This window comes from Sphaeramia orbicularis, chromosome 19 (genome assembly GCF_902148855.1).
Source record: "Sphaeramia orbicularis chromosome 19, fSphaOr1.1, whole genome shotgun sequence".
Classification (NCBI taxonomy): domain Eukaryota; kingdom Metazoa; phylum Chordata; class Actinopteri; order Kurtiformes; family Apogonidae; genus Sphaeramia; species Sphaeramia orbicularis.
In genome coordinates this window covers 21636658-21655553 of record NC_043975.1, presented here as the reverse complement: position 1 = coordinate 21655553, position 18896 = coordinate 21636658, and the positions used below count along the sequence as shown (strand labels likewise).

General features: G+C 38.2%; 1 long non-coding RNA gene across 1 annotated transcript; it reads left to right on the top strand.

Moving 5' to 3' along the window:
• The first annotated feature begins 5273 nt into the window (after positions 1-5273).
• LOC115410247 (uncharacterized) lies at positions 5274-18617 on the top strand. Its single transcript, XR_003934076.1, has 3 exons — positions 5274-5386; positions 15597-15603; positions 18606-18617. It is a non-coding gene; the product is annotated as an uncharacterized LOC115410247 (long non-coding RNA).
• Positions 18618-18896: the final 279 nt, after the last annotated feature.

Below are 18896 nucleotides of genomic sequence, written 5' to 3'. Positions count from 1 at the left end.
CATTTCTGGGTAGTGGAGGGGTCCAGTGGATACAGGTTAGAAGTTGGGAAAATTTCGTGTCAGGTCCGTGGTAGAAAAGAGGAGTAGAAGCCAGGAGTCGGATGTTGAAAGCATGTTAAGTTTCACTTTCGCTTCATGCCAGTGTTAGTTACATTAGTTATGGGCCGCACCCCCACGTATATAACTGCTGCCTCGACCCCCCCTGCTCCGACAAATTGACAAGATACTGAATTTTATAAAGGGCCCACAATGTTTAGCTCTCATGGGGGCCCACAATAGCTAGCGGCATAACCTATTAACAACCACTACAGTCTAGCAATTCAGTCAGGAAGGGCACATGGCTCTGGACCAGTCCTGAATGAATCATCCAACACTCATGAGTCATTTTACTGGCTCATGAGTCATTATTCCTTGTTTGTATTAACTCATTCTCTGACTTGTCCCTGCTACCACTGGTTACATAACTGCAAAAAAGAGAGATCAGACAACATACCACTATTGAATGACTGCTATTCTAACTGCAATGGTATAAATACTGTGTATCAAGATAATAACTGTATTAGCCCTTTGGGAAAAACAACAGCTTTGGTTTCTAGCTTCAACATTCCCCTCCCTGCTGTGAACTGTGAACTATAATCTGCTCACTTCCAGTCCAGTAACAGTGTACTCATACTCTCCGACCACTGGGAGGGTCATTCTCTTACCTGGATTGTCTAGTACTGTGTTCCGGTAGTGTCTAAGTGACATTATAAAAAGATATTATTCACTATAACTATACGTGTTACGTTTGTTGTACAACGGTGATCCATAGTTTTATGAATCAGTGGGGACTGGGAGTGGGTGGAGTTTATACATATATAGATTTCCACACACTCTCAGCTACTGACTATGACTCAAATGACTCACAAAGGTACATATATAAACTCAACTCAGTAAAAATAATCAGTTTCCTATCACTAGCACATACTCATACTGTATATAAATAGTAAAAATAGTAGTAGTAGTAGACCTCTTTTTTTTTTTTTTACAGATTACATGTCTGCATTTATCTGCATAGCCATACCTTAAGAGCAGATTTATTTCCATGCATGCTAAACCACAGGAACTATAATTAATTCCCCCCAGTGTGGGTGTATGTGAGTGTCAGACACAATCAGGCCTGACTGGCAGCACCAGACAATTACAGCTCTATCTTATCTCAGTTTGGTATTGTCACCACAAATCAGATTTCACAGTGAATTACACGGATTAAGCCAGCCATCGTTAAAGAGAAAACTAGGTTTTGAATTCCGCTTTGTGCCAGATGCCGACAGCCTTGTTATGAGAGGCTGATTTTATTTTCTCTGTGCGGAGATAACTCCATATATAAGAAAAGTCTAGGAAAGTGTAAACAAGGCCCCTAAAATGTCCTATCTCACTCCATAACACTTTTTTCAATCACCAGTGCAATAATGACATATTGCTAGCCACCTACACACTGCAAGTAACTGTCAGCTCTATAAACAATTTTTTTTTCGGGTAGAAAAAAAAAATCGATAACAGGTGTTGACAGCCACTGATGATGGTTTTTTTTTTTTTTTTTAGAGAAGAATGGGCTCAAATGCCAGCACATCACATTTAATAGAGCGGCGAGGGTTACACACATGCATACAGGAATGTAAATCAGGTGCTTTGTTAATCAAGTACTCCACTCCTCGGCATGTGTTAATAAAGCTGTCACTCTTTTAATTGCTGTTCTTTTTTTAAGTGGCTGGTTAATACACTCCATAAAAAAAAAAAAAAAACTTTCACATTAGTTCATGGATAAAGCAACAAATCCATGTTGGTATCCACATTCCCAACTTAAAAGCCGGTGGCACATCTCTACATTTCTCACCTTCCTATGCTAAATAAGCTCGACTGACTGAGGCATTGCATATTCATGGCGGGTTCCGTGGCCACAGAGGTTCCAGCGAAACCTCAATTTCACAACAAGGGAGTTTCATTAACAGCACTTTCCGTTCTGTCATTCTGCACCCATTTGGCCTTGTGTCTGTCATTTCAGCTTAATTCTTTCTGTCAGAGAAGAGGAACGCTCACTCTATGATCACACAGCGTCTACAGAAACTGTTCATTTTATAAGGAACAAGACCGAGACGACTAAACTGAGGGAATTTCACGATGGTGCGCCAGAAAAATGTACAAGATGTGACCTCTCTGATTGGAAAACTGTACAACAGAAACACTATGGCATGATTCCAATGACTTATTTGTATATCGTCGCTGTCAGGTAGAAACCTTGTGTGCTCAAAATGGCTATTTTTCAGGAAACTGGAAAAACAATGTGTATTCTAAATAAACAAGTGGTGCCAGACACAACAAATCCCACCCCCCACACATACTTCGCCCATTATAAGTAAATGGGAAGATTTTAAATACTCATAAAGAATTGTAACTTTGACCTACTGTATCCAAAATCTAATTAGATCCATTCTGGGTCACTGGTAATCTATAAAGTCAATTTGGTATGAATTCAACTAATAGTTTTGCTGCTACAGACATGTGAAATTTTGCCCATTACAAATAAATGGGGTAAAAAAAAAACAAAAAAACAATATTTAAAAAAGTCATAAAAAATTTGAACTTTGACCTACTTTTCCCAAAATGTAATGACATCTATTCTGAAATTTGGTATGAATTAACCCAGTAGTTTTGCTACTACAAACATTTGAATTTTTGCCCATCATGAGTTAATGGGGAAAAAAAAAAAAACATTTTTAAAATTCATTAAAAAATTGTAACTTTGACCTACTTCTCCCAAAATGTAATGAGATCTATTCTGGGTCACTTGCAATCTATAAACCAAATTTGGTGTGAATTCATCCAATAGTTTTGCTGCTAAAGTGTTAACAAACAAACCAAACTAAAAACAATACCCCTTGTCTCCCTTTTGGGGGGCGGGGTAAGACATGGAGTTAACAGATGTGGACACAAGCTGTTTTCAACACTTTTCATTGGTTGAATATTTCTAAAACCAACCAATAGAAGTGTTTTATGACAAAGGAAAAAAAGACCAAAAATGGACTTACGAGGTTTCCCCCTGACAGCAGTATGGTAGTTGATAGAAACTGTGGCTTGATTATTTTTCTGCTGCCAGAGGCCAGTCTCACTAAATACTGTGATGAAGAGTTACATAAGACCCAAAAAAGCTTTAGGGTACTGCAGAGACAGAACAGTATAAACATCATCCAACTGAGATATTTAGCATTAAAGGACTAAATAGGAACTAATGGAAGAAATTACCATCAGAGGAAACGTATATATATATGTGGGTGCTTCTAAGAAACTGGTCCCTAAAAACAAGACAGAGGGGCTAAAAATTTAAATCAGATGTAGACTAATGTTATGAAGCAAGTTTGGAAGCACTTTGGGTCTATTTTGAAACTAAATATTTACTGAGATAAAAACAAAAAAGAATCAATTTTTCAGATAAAACACATTTTCATATTTTTGTTTTATACAAAAATCTGCATGTAACACGGTAAAAAGGGACCTGAAAATTCTGCATTACTATTTTTTCAAAAACCTTTCATTCTCTCACAGGTACATTTTGGGAATCGAACTCATTATGCAAGGCAGAGTGTTGCACAAAAATGACCTTATTTGCAAAATCACTCATGATTTATTCGTGTTTAAATGGGCAGGTTCTGCATGTAACGCCATTGGACACGGTGGGTTACACGTGAAACCTGGAATGAGACTGAGATTCATGAAAAACCCGCATGTCTAGATTAGAAAAAACAGTAGCATCCTTAAAGTGAACATGTCTTTATTTATAGCTGTATATAAAACCATTTCAAGCCATGATTTCTAGATTAAATGCACTGCTTTTCATGTCCCAATTTTGGTCCTGTTTTTGGCCCCGATATTTTATTAAAAAATTCATTAATTTTGGGATGGCTCAGAGCAACAGAATTATTTTTTTTACATTTATCTGAGATTATCAATAGGTACATCCTGGGGGGAAATACAGTGGTCCCTCATTTATCGCGGGGGTTACATTCTAAAAATAACCCGCAATAGGCGAAATCCGTGAAGTAGTCAGTTTTATTTTTTACAATTATTAAATATGTTTTAAGGCTGTAAAACCCCTCACCACACATTTTTTGGGTGCGACCGCAGGTGCCTTTGTTGGTGCAGAACGTTTTGCCAACATTGTGGGTTTTGTCGGGGAGAAAACTTGCAAACATACAGCACTTCAGAGTTACACTGCTAGCGATCGAACATTTATGTAAATTTGGCAAGCTGAACGCATTCTGTACTGTACCGGAGACACGGCACGGAGGAGATTGATTGACAATGGTCTACAGTCCCTTAGCCAATCAGGACGCAGAACACAATGCACGGGTTCTCCCTTAAGGCGGCCATATTACTGTGCGATTTTAGAGACGATTTCTCACTCGTGCGACTATTGCTGGGATCGGGCCAGATGTGCCTCTAATCGTGTGCAGTGTACATGGGGTAAGGAGAAGTGATTAACACCGCACGACCACCTCACGACCAGCAATCGTGTGTTCACAAGGAAAACGGAGTTGTTTGGAATCCTGCTCGCTCCTCGTGAGGGTATCGGACTGTCAAAGCAGTGCCACGAGCCGATGTGCCTCAAATTCTCACACTGTGCATGTGCAAATACAATAACAGCCAGCTACTGTACGCTAACACTAAGCTAACAGTAGCTGGCTATTGGCCTAGTGCAATTTAGCTTTTGCAGTGTACCTCTAGTTCCCTTTGCTGTGGGATTGACAGCCCATACTGTGCACGTCTGGCAAACCAATTCCTGCACCAAACACGTTGTCGTCTTTTCTTCTTTTTTGATTCCCCGCAAATAATGGCACATATTACCAAAGCAGCTCATTGGTTTTTGTTTAGCACTACCATTTTGTGACTCACGCCAATACACAATCGTCTATGCACTTTCAGATTCCTTGGTATTTTAACGTTGTATTTCCGGATACAACACTCGAACGTGTCGTGCGTCCTCAGGTCGCATATGAGCATCGGTCCGCACAGTGTGAGAACATGAATCGTGAGCCTGACTTTACAATTGATTTGCACAGTTTGAGATGGAGCTGCATGCAACGATCGAAATAATCGCACAGTGGATGGCCGCCTTTAGCCAATCAGGACGCAGAACACAATGCGTGTTCATACGCTGTTAAAAAAAGCATGCAAAATTCACCCAAAAAAAATCTGCAAAACAGCGAGGCCGCGAAAGGTGAACCACGTTATAGTGAGGGACAACTGTAGGTCTAAATTTCTCTTTTATTATTGGGTCTAAAAAGCTGGCAAAGTGCCTGATACCAAAATGAACATAGTTTCATAGAAGCCCCCATATATACATGTAGTTGTAATGTATGCTTTGCAGTCGCCAAACCTTCATAAATTGAATTTGTCTGCACCACATAGCATCATATTTTTTATCATCACGCTATATCATGTTGAATCAGATGGTGTTGAATCCCAATGCATTGAATTTTGCATTGATACATGCTTCATATGTCTCTGTAATGTATCACATGTTGGAAATGCCTCAAGATATGAATCAGAGATGCGCGTCCCTGGTACTTACAAGTCACCGTGTCTGTATCAGCTGCATGACGGCAACACTCTGAATAGACAATCAGACCATGCCTCTGTTCACCTTGTAGCACAGAGATAGAAAGCGTTGCACACACCAGTACATCCACCAGTGTCTCAGTGTGTCAGCAAATGATGTAGGATGCCAGCCGTGCACCTAGTGAGCCTGGCTACTAGACTAATGATGTGGCACAGCCTTAAAGTCACTTTCCCGTATGTCCCCATCCACCTTCCTCCTCTTTATCACTCACAGCACAAACCTACACACAAATACATGCGACACACATCCACAGTTATTCAGCAGTTATCTAACTTTTAATGAAGCAAGATAATGAAACAGCAAAACAGGAATGAGCTAACTTGTCCTCAGAAGGAGTCCTTGTAACCTGCAGACTACAGCCCTCTCGGATGTTCCTATCATCATTAGGCAAATATTCTAATTAAAATATTAAGTCTCTGTGTCTATGTTTGCAAGACCCAATTTGTTTTGTGCTCTTGTGTACAGTTATTCATTTATGCCTACTTACCTAATACGTATTTCATTGTCAGCTTTAGGAAAATTACTTATAATAGGTTAGATTACTATATAATAAACAATAATGGGATACAGATTATTAATTACCTTGTTAGAAGTAATGCAGCAATGTAATTACTCAATCAAAATAAAGCATGTTATATGAGGTTACATTTCTAATTAATTTTGAAGCAAATAAAAGTGGTGCCAGGCACAACAAACCCCGCCCCTTGCACATATTGTATCTTATTTTGGCATCAATCCAGCTGATGTCATCATGTCTATGCATGTGGTGATGTCAGCATATCAACTGCTTCTATATATGTGCCAAGTGTGAAGTAAATTGAAACAAAATGGATGTTTTTATAGACATTTGAAATTTTGCCCATGATAAGTAAATGGGGAAAAAAAGATTTAAAAAATTTATAAATAAAAATTTGAACTTTGACTTCATGTCCCCAGAAAGTAACCACATCTATTCTGGGTCACTGGCAATCTATAAATTCAATTTGGTATGAATTCAACCAATAGTTTTGCTGCTACAGACATTTGAAATTTCAGCCATTATAAATAAACGGGGGAAAAAAAAAAAAAAAAGATTTAAAAATTCATTAAAAATTTGAACTTTGACCTATTGTTCCCAAAATGTAATGAGATCTATTCTGGGTCACTGGCAATCTATAAACCCAATTTGGTATGAATTCAACCAATAGTTTTGCTGCTACAGACATGTGAAATTTCAGCCATTATAACAAAATTGGAAAAAAAAAAAAAGATTTTAAAAATTCATAAAAAATTTGAACTTTGACCTACTGTTCCCAAAATGTAATCAGATCTATTCTGAGTCACTGGCAATCTATTAACCCAATTTGGTATGAATTCAACCAATAGTTTTGCTGCTAGAGTGTTAACGAGCAAAGAAACAAACAAACAAACCGAACCAAAACAATACCCCTTGCCTCCTTTTTGGGGGGGCAGGGTAATAATATGGCAGGCTCAGGTTGTTCTGGGTAACATGCATTGATTTGACTGGGAAACAAAAGGCAGTGAATATCTAAACAAGAAAACCAATCAAAAACAAGACAAATACTGCATTGTTTGAAAAGAATCATATGTGTAAGGAACGTTCATCGAATGTGACAGATTTGGAAATGGAAACATGCTCTCCGTTCTTTGTTTTCCAGGTAGTCAGAATTTTTGGTCATGTTGATATACTGTTATGCAGTCAACAGCTGGACGATTTCTGCAGAGGCCAGAGATATGATAGAGACATACTTTGCATAAAAAGTGAAGGTAGAAATGTACAGTAGATTTTTAGTTACAGGCTCCAACACACAGATCTGACTGGAACACCCTAATGGGAGGTAAAGATAATGATAATTGCTCAAAATGTGGGTGGATACGGCCAAATGAATGGAGCCTGCTTAGATATGAAGGGCAGCTCCTTGTAAGTATCTTAGAATTGCTGTCCCTTCACCTTAAATATCTGCTAATAAACAATAAACAAAGGTCACACACACGATGTCGATGTATTTTTGCCGCCTACTATGACGTCTGGGACCCTAAAACCTTGTACAAACAGCACAAGATCCAAATTTTGTTTCAGTGACCTAAACAAGTGTATACACTGCCTGGGGGGGGAGTGTCATTTTTTACTGGATAAATAAAAATAAAATACAATAAAATACAAACAAAGTAAAGGGAATTCTGTCCCAGTCCTCAAACCACAACTAGGAACATCAGAGAGGTCAGTGAAACATGCATTCACGATGACAGCACCTAAAAAACAAGAACTACTGTACTGTATGGTGAACCCAGGTCACAATACGACAGAAATATTTCCACAAAAAATACACCTTAAATGAAAGCAGAATAGCAGACTTTTTCTATCCTTCCATAACTTCATTAAAAAATGTTAGTTCACCCCTATTCTGTGCTGTTCCACCTCTGAAACTCTACAATTTGACAAAGCTCAAGAATTACTTCTAACACACAAATAATGGCTTTAAGGATTGGAGGTTGAAGATACTGTAGGTATCATTTTTTGCCCATGAAAGATCGGAAGTTCAGTCTTTTTGAAACTCCATGTTCGGACCACTCGTCAACAGCCAAACCTCAGTTCTCAGCTGATCATAGAACACAGTAAAATAGTGAACAACCACTGGCACTGTCTTTAGCTTTAACCCTATAACGCCAAATGTATCATATCTGATACATGAGTTTTGAAGCCCTCTACATGATCAGTGTGATTTTTTTTTTTTCTTGAAAAACCTGATGTATACAATTACAGGGTGGGGAAGCAAAATTTACAATGGACATTTAGTTGTTTTTTCTCAGCAGGCACTACGTCAATTGTTTTGAAACCAAACATATATTGATGTCATAATCATACCTAACACTATTATCCATACCTTTTCAGAAACTTTTGCCCATATGAGTAATCAGGAAAGCAAACGTCAAGGAGTGTGTGATTTGCTGAATGCACTCGTCACACCAAAGGAGATTTCAAAAATAGTTGGAGTGTCCATAAAGACTGTTTATAATGGAAAGAAGAGAATGACTATGAACAAAACTATTACGAGAAAGTTTGGAAGATACTATTAAAGAAGAATGGGAGAAGTTGTCACCCGAATATTTGAGGAACACTTGCGCAAGTTTCAGGAAGCGTGTGAAGGCAGTTATTGAGAAAGAAGGAGGACACATAGAATAAAAACATTTTCTATTTCTTCTATTTCTATTTTCTTGTGGCAAATAAACTCTCATGACTTTCAATGAACTAATTGGTCATACACTGTCTTTCAATCCCTGCCTCAAAATATTGTAAATTTTGCTTCCCCACCCTGTAGATACATGTAATCACAGATAATCCACCAGGGGGGAGGAATTCATTCATCAGAGGCCTTAGTTTTTAACTTGACCGTACAACAAACCCAAAGTAGAATTAAAGAATAATAATGAATCAGTCATTTAATGAACATAAAAATTATGGTTATAAAATATTTGCATTCTAATTATATAATGATTACTGTATAATTCTAACAATTTGCAATTCCATTTTGTATCAGTTACAGTTTTAATGAGATTATTTGTCTAATGTGGAATGGCCTATTTCCATTTTTGCATGAATAAATGGACTGATGAATATTAACCCTATAACGCCAAACTTATCATATCTGATACATGAGTTTTGAACATGATCAGTGTGATTTTTTTTTCTTTAAAAACCTGATGTATACAATTAGATACATGCAATACACGGATAATCCACCAAGGGGGAGGAATTAGTTCACCAGAGACCTTTCCAGTGACACTACAAGATTGTCATTAATGAGGAAGGAGGAAGAACTTTGCCAATTTTGAAAAGGAATTACTAATTTGTTAGACATGTTTGTGTTATATTGTGTTTTTGTTTGTCCAAAAATAATAATATTTGAGCATTGAGACCTGATGTATCAAATATGATACAAAATTGAAACTTGTATATAGAAAAAAAAAAAAGGGTTGTTCAGAAGGACCAATAAAGACTCCACTTTCAAAGAACTGGAATTTTCTGTCAATGATTTAATGGTCAGGCTTTACAGGGTTAAACGTGGCTGTAATAGTTCCTCCTGTATAACAGCATTATCACTCATCATGTTTATAACTTCACCACTGATCATTCTGACTCTCATACTCCATAGTTTTATTTGTTGCTTGTATTATTTTGGTTTATTTTCATTGCACTAAAATTATTTACTGGCCTTCAACCTGTGTGTCATCCTTTTTGTCATGGATTCAGAGCCAGGTCATGACTTCAACAGAGGGTGTTTCTACACAGCAAACTAACAGAATATTACCAGCTACAATATCTATCAGCTTTTTACTGAAAACTATGTTTATGGATGTAACCCCAGATCATAACACTACCCACACAGGCATGTACCATAGGCACGAGGCATGATGGGTAAACGCTTCATCTGCCTTTCCTCTCACCCTGATGCACTCATCACTCTGGAACAGGGTCACTCTGGACTCATGACCTTTTTCCACAGTAACACAGTCCAATCTTTATGCTCACTCGCAAAATGATGGTTGTTTAAGACAGGAGAAACTACCCCCTGTGTCAGTTAAAGGGTTGAAGAACTTAATGCAGGTGAAACTTTTTTTTTTTTTTTGGCAGTTAGTGTACAAGTGTAAGACCAGGGTGGTTGTGCAGGTCTTGAAAGTCTTAAAAAGTATGGAATTTTTAACTGCTGTTTTCCAGACCTTGAAAAGTCTGGAATTTTGTGTGAATGACTTAATAAAGTATAAAAAAAAATAAAATAAAAAGTTTCTCCCATAGTCGAATTTTAGAGTATGCACAAAGGCACATAATCTTGTAAGAAAAGAAATACATGAGGGAAACATAAAAAGCTTGATATGATTTAATTAACCCAGGGGTGTCAAACTCATTTTAGTTCAGGAGCCAGATTCAGCTAAATTTGATCTGAAGTGGGCCGAACCAGTAAAATAATAACATAATAATATACAAATAATGTCAACTCCAAACTTTTCTCTATGTTTTAGAGCAAAAAAAGTTCATTTACATTTACATTAACATGAACAAACTGAAAAAATAAGTGTAATTTTAACAATTCTGCTTCAGTTTATCATTTACACATGTACATTATAACTTACTGATCACAGTGGATCTACAAACACAAAACATTGAGTAACAGGCAGAATATTGTTAAAATTGTACTTACTTCTCTTAAGACAGTTCAGGTTATTCACATTTTTTGCAAAATTAAACTTTGTTTTAGTGTAAATACATGAAAATATTTACATTTATAAAGAGAAACATTTAGAGTTGTCATTTTTTATATGTTATGAAAGTATTTTACTGGTCTGACCCACTTGAGATTGAATTGGTCTGAATGTGGAACCTGAACTAAAAAGATTGTTAATATTTTAGTGTAATTTTTGCATTTCACAAATTCATCCCAAGGGCTGGACTGGACCCTTTGGCGGGCCGGATTTGGCCCCCGGGCCGCATGTTTGACACCAGTGCAGTAATCGGTCGGTAGTGGAATGACCTCAAGAAAAAAAAAAAACAGCCTTAAGTTTAAAGTAGTTTAGGGATATTGAATGAGATGGTAGATATGTTTTTGCTGTTGTTTATGTTTTTTTATGGTGTGAATGCTCGGTGCTGTACACATTTAATTTAATGTAGGCAGTGTATTGGGTGAAAAGGATAGGCAAAAAAAACAAAAAACAAAATTTGCTTCTAGCCTATTCTTTTTTTTGTTTTTTGTTTTGTTTATTGTAATCGTACTGAGCGCAATGATTGATGCACAAACCAAAATAAATTCATTCATTCATTCTAGTGAAATTTGGTTGTGCAATATTTATGTACTTTTGTAATTCTCACATGTTCTGAAAACATTTCTGTCAGTAAAACATAATTCACTGCGAATTATGCATTCATTCATTAAAATGAACTTTTCTATTATAGTGGTTCCCTGTCCTCTCATTCCCCTTTCCCTGTAACCCCTGAATGTCCCTGCGTGTTCTTCCTGCAGGTGTGTTCAATTCTGGAAGTGTGCACCTGACCCCAATCAGTGATCAGTCGAGTTTAAAAGACCTGCTCTGACGAAAGCTGATCGCCAGATTATTGTCACCCACTACTGGTAGAAGATCAGCCACTACTGTTTGCAGTTTCATTGGTTGGATGTCAAGTTAGTGAATTGAAGCTTTGTTCTTGTCTTGTGCTGTTTCTCAGACTGTTTTCTGGTGCGTCGTCTCCAGGGACACACCTGTGGGGAAAGTTGTTTCATCGTCGTTCTCATCCATTGTTCACGTCCACGTCTACAACTACATCTGCTGTCCAGTAGATTATTCCCTCACCCCTCAATAAAACCTGTTTTTACCTGTATTTCCCTGGTGTTTTGTCTCTGAAATCTGTCCAATGCAGTGCAAATGCAAAGTAACACTTTCTACTACACACAGCAGGTACAATCCCAGCCAAAAAAGTAGGCATGCAAGTATAAAAATACATAAAGTCAAGGTATTAGGGGGAAAAAATTGCAGTTTTGAAAAAGTCTGGAATTTTTATTTGGATAGCACAAGCACCATGTAAGATAATTTTCAAATTTTACACGAAAATATAAAATATATGAGTAAATACTTGTTTGTTTGTTTTTCTTTAAACTCTTTTTATTGAAATTAGGACAATGACAATATAATAAAGTCATGTACACAAGAACAGTACACTTGCACTCGTGTATACAGACATACAAAAAAAAAAAAAGGTGGGGGGGGTCTGCCTACTTACTTAATATTAATGTAATCTATAAAGTCCTGCCAAATTGAATAAAATAACTTTACATTATCTTTTAGTGAAAATTAGATTTTCTCCAAATGTAAGAAGTGGTGCGTAATGTCTTTGAACAGAGCATGATGAGTTGGAGGACTTTTTTTTCTTCCAGTTTAACAGAATAAGGTGTCTGTCCAGTAGTGTCACAAACTTCAAAACAACACTGTTTAGTACAAACGTCCACTCCTGTTGGTTCCACACCGAACATTATTGTTATTGGGTCTGGAGGGATCTATCTCTTAAAAATCTTAGGCAAATGCTGACTCGGCTCGACTCGACTCGGGTACCAGGTACTGTTCCTGGAGACCGTTTCCATTACAGGATACTGCCGAGTTTAAAGTACCTGGACGTCATAGCGATGTAGCACGTTACTTCTGTGTCGTCTGCTCAGAGTCGCTGATAAACTTGCTTGTTACGTGTTGTCTCGTCAAGGTCATGCTGAATTTTTACATTGGACACCAAAGACTGAATCTCCTCGAACGACCATGGTGTAGTTTTGCGGACTGTCACCATGTGGATTAACCTACCGCTATATTTACTGTCAACTTCCACACCTGTTTTGTGTAAAATGGGGGGTCACAGAGACAATTCCCCAGATAGCAAAGAGATACTGGGACGGATCTGGAACAGAATCGCACCCCGACTCGGCCTGAAACCATTTGGCAGATCCGTCCTGGTGTCCAAACGCACATCGGGTCAAAACAAGTACTGCTCCACAAAACGGACCTTCTACAGAAACGGTCTAGCTCTGGCCCAGCTCCGTTCAATCACATCTAGAATATACACAAGAATCATGTTGGCTCAGATTTGTTTTACAACTCTGGTCCAGATTCATATTACGATTCTGGTCCAGATCAGCATTACAACTTTGAAAATCAGTCTTGGTTGTGGGATGGGAGACTGTTCTGGGCCGAATCCGTAAGCCAGCACAACTCCGGAATTTCTAGAGAGAGCTGAAAGACGGATCAGATGCAGATTTGGTCCAAAGTCAGAAAACGGATGTGAGCTATAAACGGATGTAAAGGTTTTAATGCGGATCTGGTCCAAAGGTAATTGCTATCTGGGTCTGACCAATCAGCCCAGATAGCAAAGAGATACTGGGACGGATCTGGAACAGAATCGCACCTTGACTCGGCCCGGAACCGTTTGGCAGATCCGTCCCGGTGTCCAAATGCACATTGGGCCAAAACAGGTACTGCTCCGCGAAACAGATCTTCTACAGAAACAGTCTAGCTCTGGCCCAGCTCCGTTCAATCACATCTAGAATATACACAAGTATCATATTGGCCCAGATTTGTATTACGACTCTGGTCCAGATCAGCATTACAACTTTGAAAATCAGTCTTGGTTGTTGGATGGGAGACTGTTCTGGGCCAAATCCGTAAGCCAGCACAACTCCGGAATTTCTAGAGAGAGCTGAAAAATGGATCAGATGCAGATTTGGTCCAAAGTCAGAAAACGGATGTGAGCTATAAACGGATGTAAAGGCTTTAATGCGGATCTGGCCCAAAGGTAATTGCTATCTGGGAGTGTTCTGCAGTGTTTACACGTCACATTTTAGTATCTGTTACCCAGTCTTGGAACCTTGGCGGAGGTGATACCAAAAAACTAGTACCGGGTACCAGATTCCAGGTCCTTTTTCATAATGGAAATGCGAAAAGGCTGAATCGAGTCGAGCTGGTAGTGGAAACGTGGCAAAGTCTCTGAAGTTTCAGCCCAATAAGTAGTAAATACTTGTTTTGGAAGGAATTGGGACAACACTAACTTTTGTGTTGACCTACAAAAAGTAGTTACTCTCTGAGACTCTTCATAGTTGTATCACTTCCTAACACAAATCCAGCGCTCACGTTTCTAATAAACTATAGTCGGTCTAAGCAGTGTCACATTTGTGCTTACTCAGGGAGAAGTGTTACAGATTCCCCTCAGGTAAAACGGAAACTTGGTGAATAGTGTTTCCATGTTGAATCTGCTTCGCATTGCTCCTGTGCTGTCACCTGAATGAAAGGACACAGATTTTGTCATGGTGTGGCCACAGCAGTCTGCTTTCCGTCTCTTGTCTACCTCCATCCAAGCTACTCTCAGGAGTTTCCCTCCCACCCGTTCGTTGTTCTCTACAAACAAGCCTCATCCTGTCATTTCCTGTCTGCAAAAAACTACCATAATTGCACAAATCAGAACTCCCTGACTTTTCCAAGCGATCCCTGAAACACTCTGCTTATCATATCACGCTGTCAGTCTTTATCAGCTTGTCCTCTGCACGTCTGCACATCTCTGCTATACTGTCCTTGTATCATTATCAGTGGCTGTACAGTGACAGTACAGGTCTGTGACACCTTTAAATATCCAAGTGGAGTTTTGTGAGGGGGATGGGTGAGAGGATGAGGAGAGGGGGGCACAAAGCAGACAGGCCAGAGAAAGAGAGCGAGAGAGAATTCATTATTCAGAGCCTTCTTCAGCTTGCACCTCCAGACTAGCACATTCCATCTCTGAGCCTCTGAAATAGAGCCCCTGCCTGTCCTGCACATCCACTGTGACCCGATTACGCTACCACATACACAAACCTTCTGACGAGAGCTGCAGCACTGCCATTCTACAAAAAAAAAAAAAAAACATGTAACAATTTACCTCCCGTATCTCGCAGACACTCACACTCTGACGCACATCTACACAACACCTGAACCTTAACACTGGCTCACATACAAAGACACCCACACACACTGCAGCTTGAACCGAACACACATACACAAGCACCTGCCTCCCTTTCTATTCTTCATCCAAAGCCTCATTGCTCATGCTAGATGAGATTCTAGATGTATATACATGTTCCCGTTGTGAAATCAAACTCGTGGCTGCAACATGCACCCCGGACTCCACTCTGAGCCATTAAAATACCAAAATATATGCAGCTGGATGGCTTTCCAACAACAGAAAAGGCTGCTGAGAGAATAATGAGACTATGAGAACAGATGAGTAGAGATGCTTTTTGCAGTCAGTAACTTTCTCTTGAGTGCCGGGGCTGTTACTAAAAGAAGAAAGCATGCTTTTACAGTTCATTTGTAAAATATCCTGTAGCATTGATCACAGTGAAACATTTGCAATACTTCACCAATACGAGTCAACTCAGGAGATAAGACTTGTTGTTGTGATGGAAGCTGTAAATATATGGAAACTCCATAGCAGTTTGTTTGATGGCAAAAAAGAAAAAAAAAAAAAAAAAAAAAAGATGAAGGCTCATTTTTTTCCTTGACCTTTTATTTTCCACAGCATCAAGTCAGAGTAAAAAGCAGTAAACAAAGATGAAAATAAAAAAAAAAAATGTGACTTTACAGTTCCATAGTTGAACGTTTTGTTGTCGCATATTTTCTGAAGTGCATTTCGTTGCCTTGCGGGCAGTCCACTTCGAATAAAAGTGGCTCCAGAAACAGTGTTTTTGATTATCTTTTTTGTTTTCACACAGCATAAAATGGCTGAAAAAGACAGAAAAATAACAATAAAGTAAATTTACTGTGCAAGTGACTAACTTGATTGTAACTCTTGTGTCATGTATGGAAAAGTAGGTTGTGTTGTGCGCTTAATGCAGATGTACAATCAGAGACCTTGTAGAAATAAATGACGCCTTTTAGATTCTGAAGCAAATAATACAGACTATGTTTCGAAGTAGAGGATGAGATTTCTGCATCTTCTCCGTAACTGCGTTTTCAGGTTGTTGAATATCTGCTCCCTGATTTCAGTTAATCCTGATCCTTCTCAGGCGGGTAGGAGGGTCATATATGTGACTGACAGTGGTAATTACCAGTCACTGAGCAGATTCTGACAGACGTGAAAAAAAGATCTTTGACAGGACAATGGAGCTCGGAAAAGTGGCTTCACATTTCCATAACAGCATGAAGCAACATCAGCTCATCAATATTTATGTATAGTCTTTTGATTTAGACCAAGAGAAGACAGCTACAATGCTAGTGTCATTATTATTATTATTATTATTATTATTATTATTATTATTTGGTATACCTTTGGTTTTGGCTCCTGCAGCTTAAAAGAACAACACTGACTGTAAGAATGTAACTGTATTATTCACAGTACGAGTGCTATAGTCTTTTATTTGTTCATTACTATTGTGCAAGAGCTTTATCATGCAATAGCCTCATTATCGTCCACAAATGACATGTACTACTGTCTTCTATTCATGCTATTTTTAGTGTATTTGTCCTATTTCCTATAGGAATCAAGGTTCTAATAGTTTTGGATTTTTCATTATTGTTTAGTTTTATTTAGTTTTGACTTTTTTTCCCCCTCCAATTCAGTTAGTTTTAATTCATTTTTAGAGCAGGTTTGCTAGTTTTTATTAGTTTTCGTTTTTTTCTAAATGCTTAGTTTTAGTATTAATTGTAGTTTTGTCGTATCTTTTCTCTTCTTCTCCGTCGTATTCAAATAAATCCCAGACAGGACTCTGCTGCTTTCTCCCAACTTTAGTCTCCATGTTTCCAGGTGGACTGGAGACCAGAAGACGACTGTAAACCACAAGTGAACACAAGTGATGGCCCGTCAAGTGTCGTATGGTGACAGCAGATAAAATTGCAAAATAAATCACTTTCGAATCAATCCAACATTGACAAAGACAAAAACGAAGGGAATTTTGTCCATAATTTTCATCCGTTTTAGTTTTGTAAACACACAATACAGTTTCAGCGAGTTATTGTTTTTTTCTTTTAATTATAGTTTTTATTTATTTCAGTTAACGAAAATGTTTTTTTCAATTCTAGTTTTCGTCATTTCGTTAGTTTTCGTCAACTATAATAACCTTGATAGGAATTCCCCTTTTTTTTAATGTTGGTCTGTGGTTTATGGCTGGAACACCGTAAAGGGGTGGGGGGAAACATGACAAATGCATGCATTTCTAGGGGGCCCATAGAGCACTGGAGGGGGTCCAGTGGATAAAGGTTAGAAGTTGTGAAAATTTTGTGTAAGGTCCGCTGTGTAATAGAGAAATAGAAGCCAGGAGTCGGACGTTGAAAGCATGTTGAGTTTTACTTCTGTTTTCCGCCAGCGATAGTTATGGACCGCACCCCCACATATATAACTGCTGCCCATGTACATACCCCCCCCCCCCCCCCCCCCCCCCCCAACAAATCGATATGATACTAAATTTTATAAAGGACCCACATCGTTTAGCTTTCATAGGGCCCACAATTGCTAGCGGCACCCCACGTTCAATGGTATCTTCTTTTTTTACTACTATAGCATACACTGTGAATATCCAGTCTTATCTTATCTTATCTATAATGCTGTTACATGTATTTTGTGCAGGTCACAGTGTTTCAGAGCTCTTGCCCCTCAAAATTTCTGAAAAGACAACAATAAATTTTAGCGGATAGCGTAATATCATTTCCTGTGAATACTACAGGTATATTTGTGGGTTTCCATCACTAACAATCATTTGACATCATGTGACCAAGACTGACAAAGTGACATCTCGCTGTTGCACAAAAGCTCAATGAAAGCCACAAAACAGAGGGGAAAATGTAATGGTGCAAAATCACTCTGTGTAAAGATTTTGAAAGGAGAGTCCTTTAGAGGTGAATTCATAATGTCATCGAATAGATCTCATGAAATTAAAAGGGAGAAAGAAGCAGCACTTGACAAATGCTTTTTGAGTAGCTCTTTGAAAGGCTGCAGGATCGTGGTTTCCCATAAAATCAGGCTTATTAAAAATATCAACAATTTATGCAATCCCGATTTTATGAAAGTCATTGTTTTATTATTATTAGTGCCACATTAGACACCATAGACAATAATCTGTGGATTTGAGAATGTGTAATATCATCTTTAAATTAGTGTACTGTAAAGTAGCATAAACTGATGCTGACTAATTCTGGTAGAAAATATTAAAAAGAATAATAAATAAAGGGACAAATGGGAAATTTAGTGATGCTGTGTGTGTAGCTGGTTGTCGACTCCATTACTAATGCTAATGGTAGCTTGTGTTGCACATTGTTAACACTGTAGAGGAGCAGAAGAGAAGTACTGGAAAACCCGTTAGTGAAAACAAGGACATCCCAGTCATTTACATAGAAATCAATGTGTAGGAAGTTATCATGGGTGTAGATGACCAAGAAAGGTGTCACTTAGAAATTGAAGGAGCTAATGTGAGCTAATGGATGTGCAATGTGAGTGGAATGGAAAATACACAGCAGTTATGAAGTTATGTACAGAGCTAAATGTTTTTCAGTCTTAAAGGAGTGATATTTTGCTTTTTTTTTGTTGTTTAATGGAATTATGCATTTTAAATCATTTCCCTGTGGTCTACATAAACTGTAAATGCTATGGGTCTGAATTCTTCATTAATTCAACTCCACAGGTCCATCTTCAACCCTATTTCTGAGTAATGACACCAGAAAGGTTGTTTTGAGCGCTGGCCCCTTAAATGCAGAT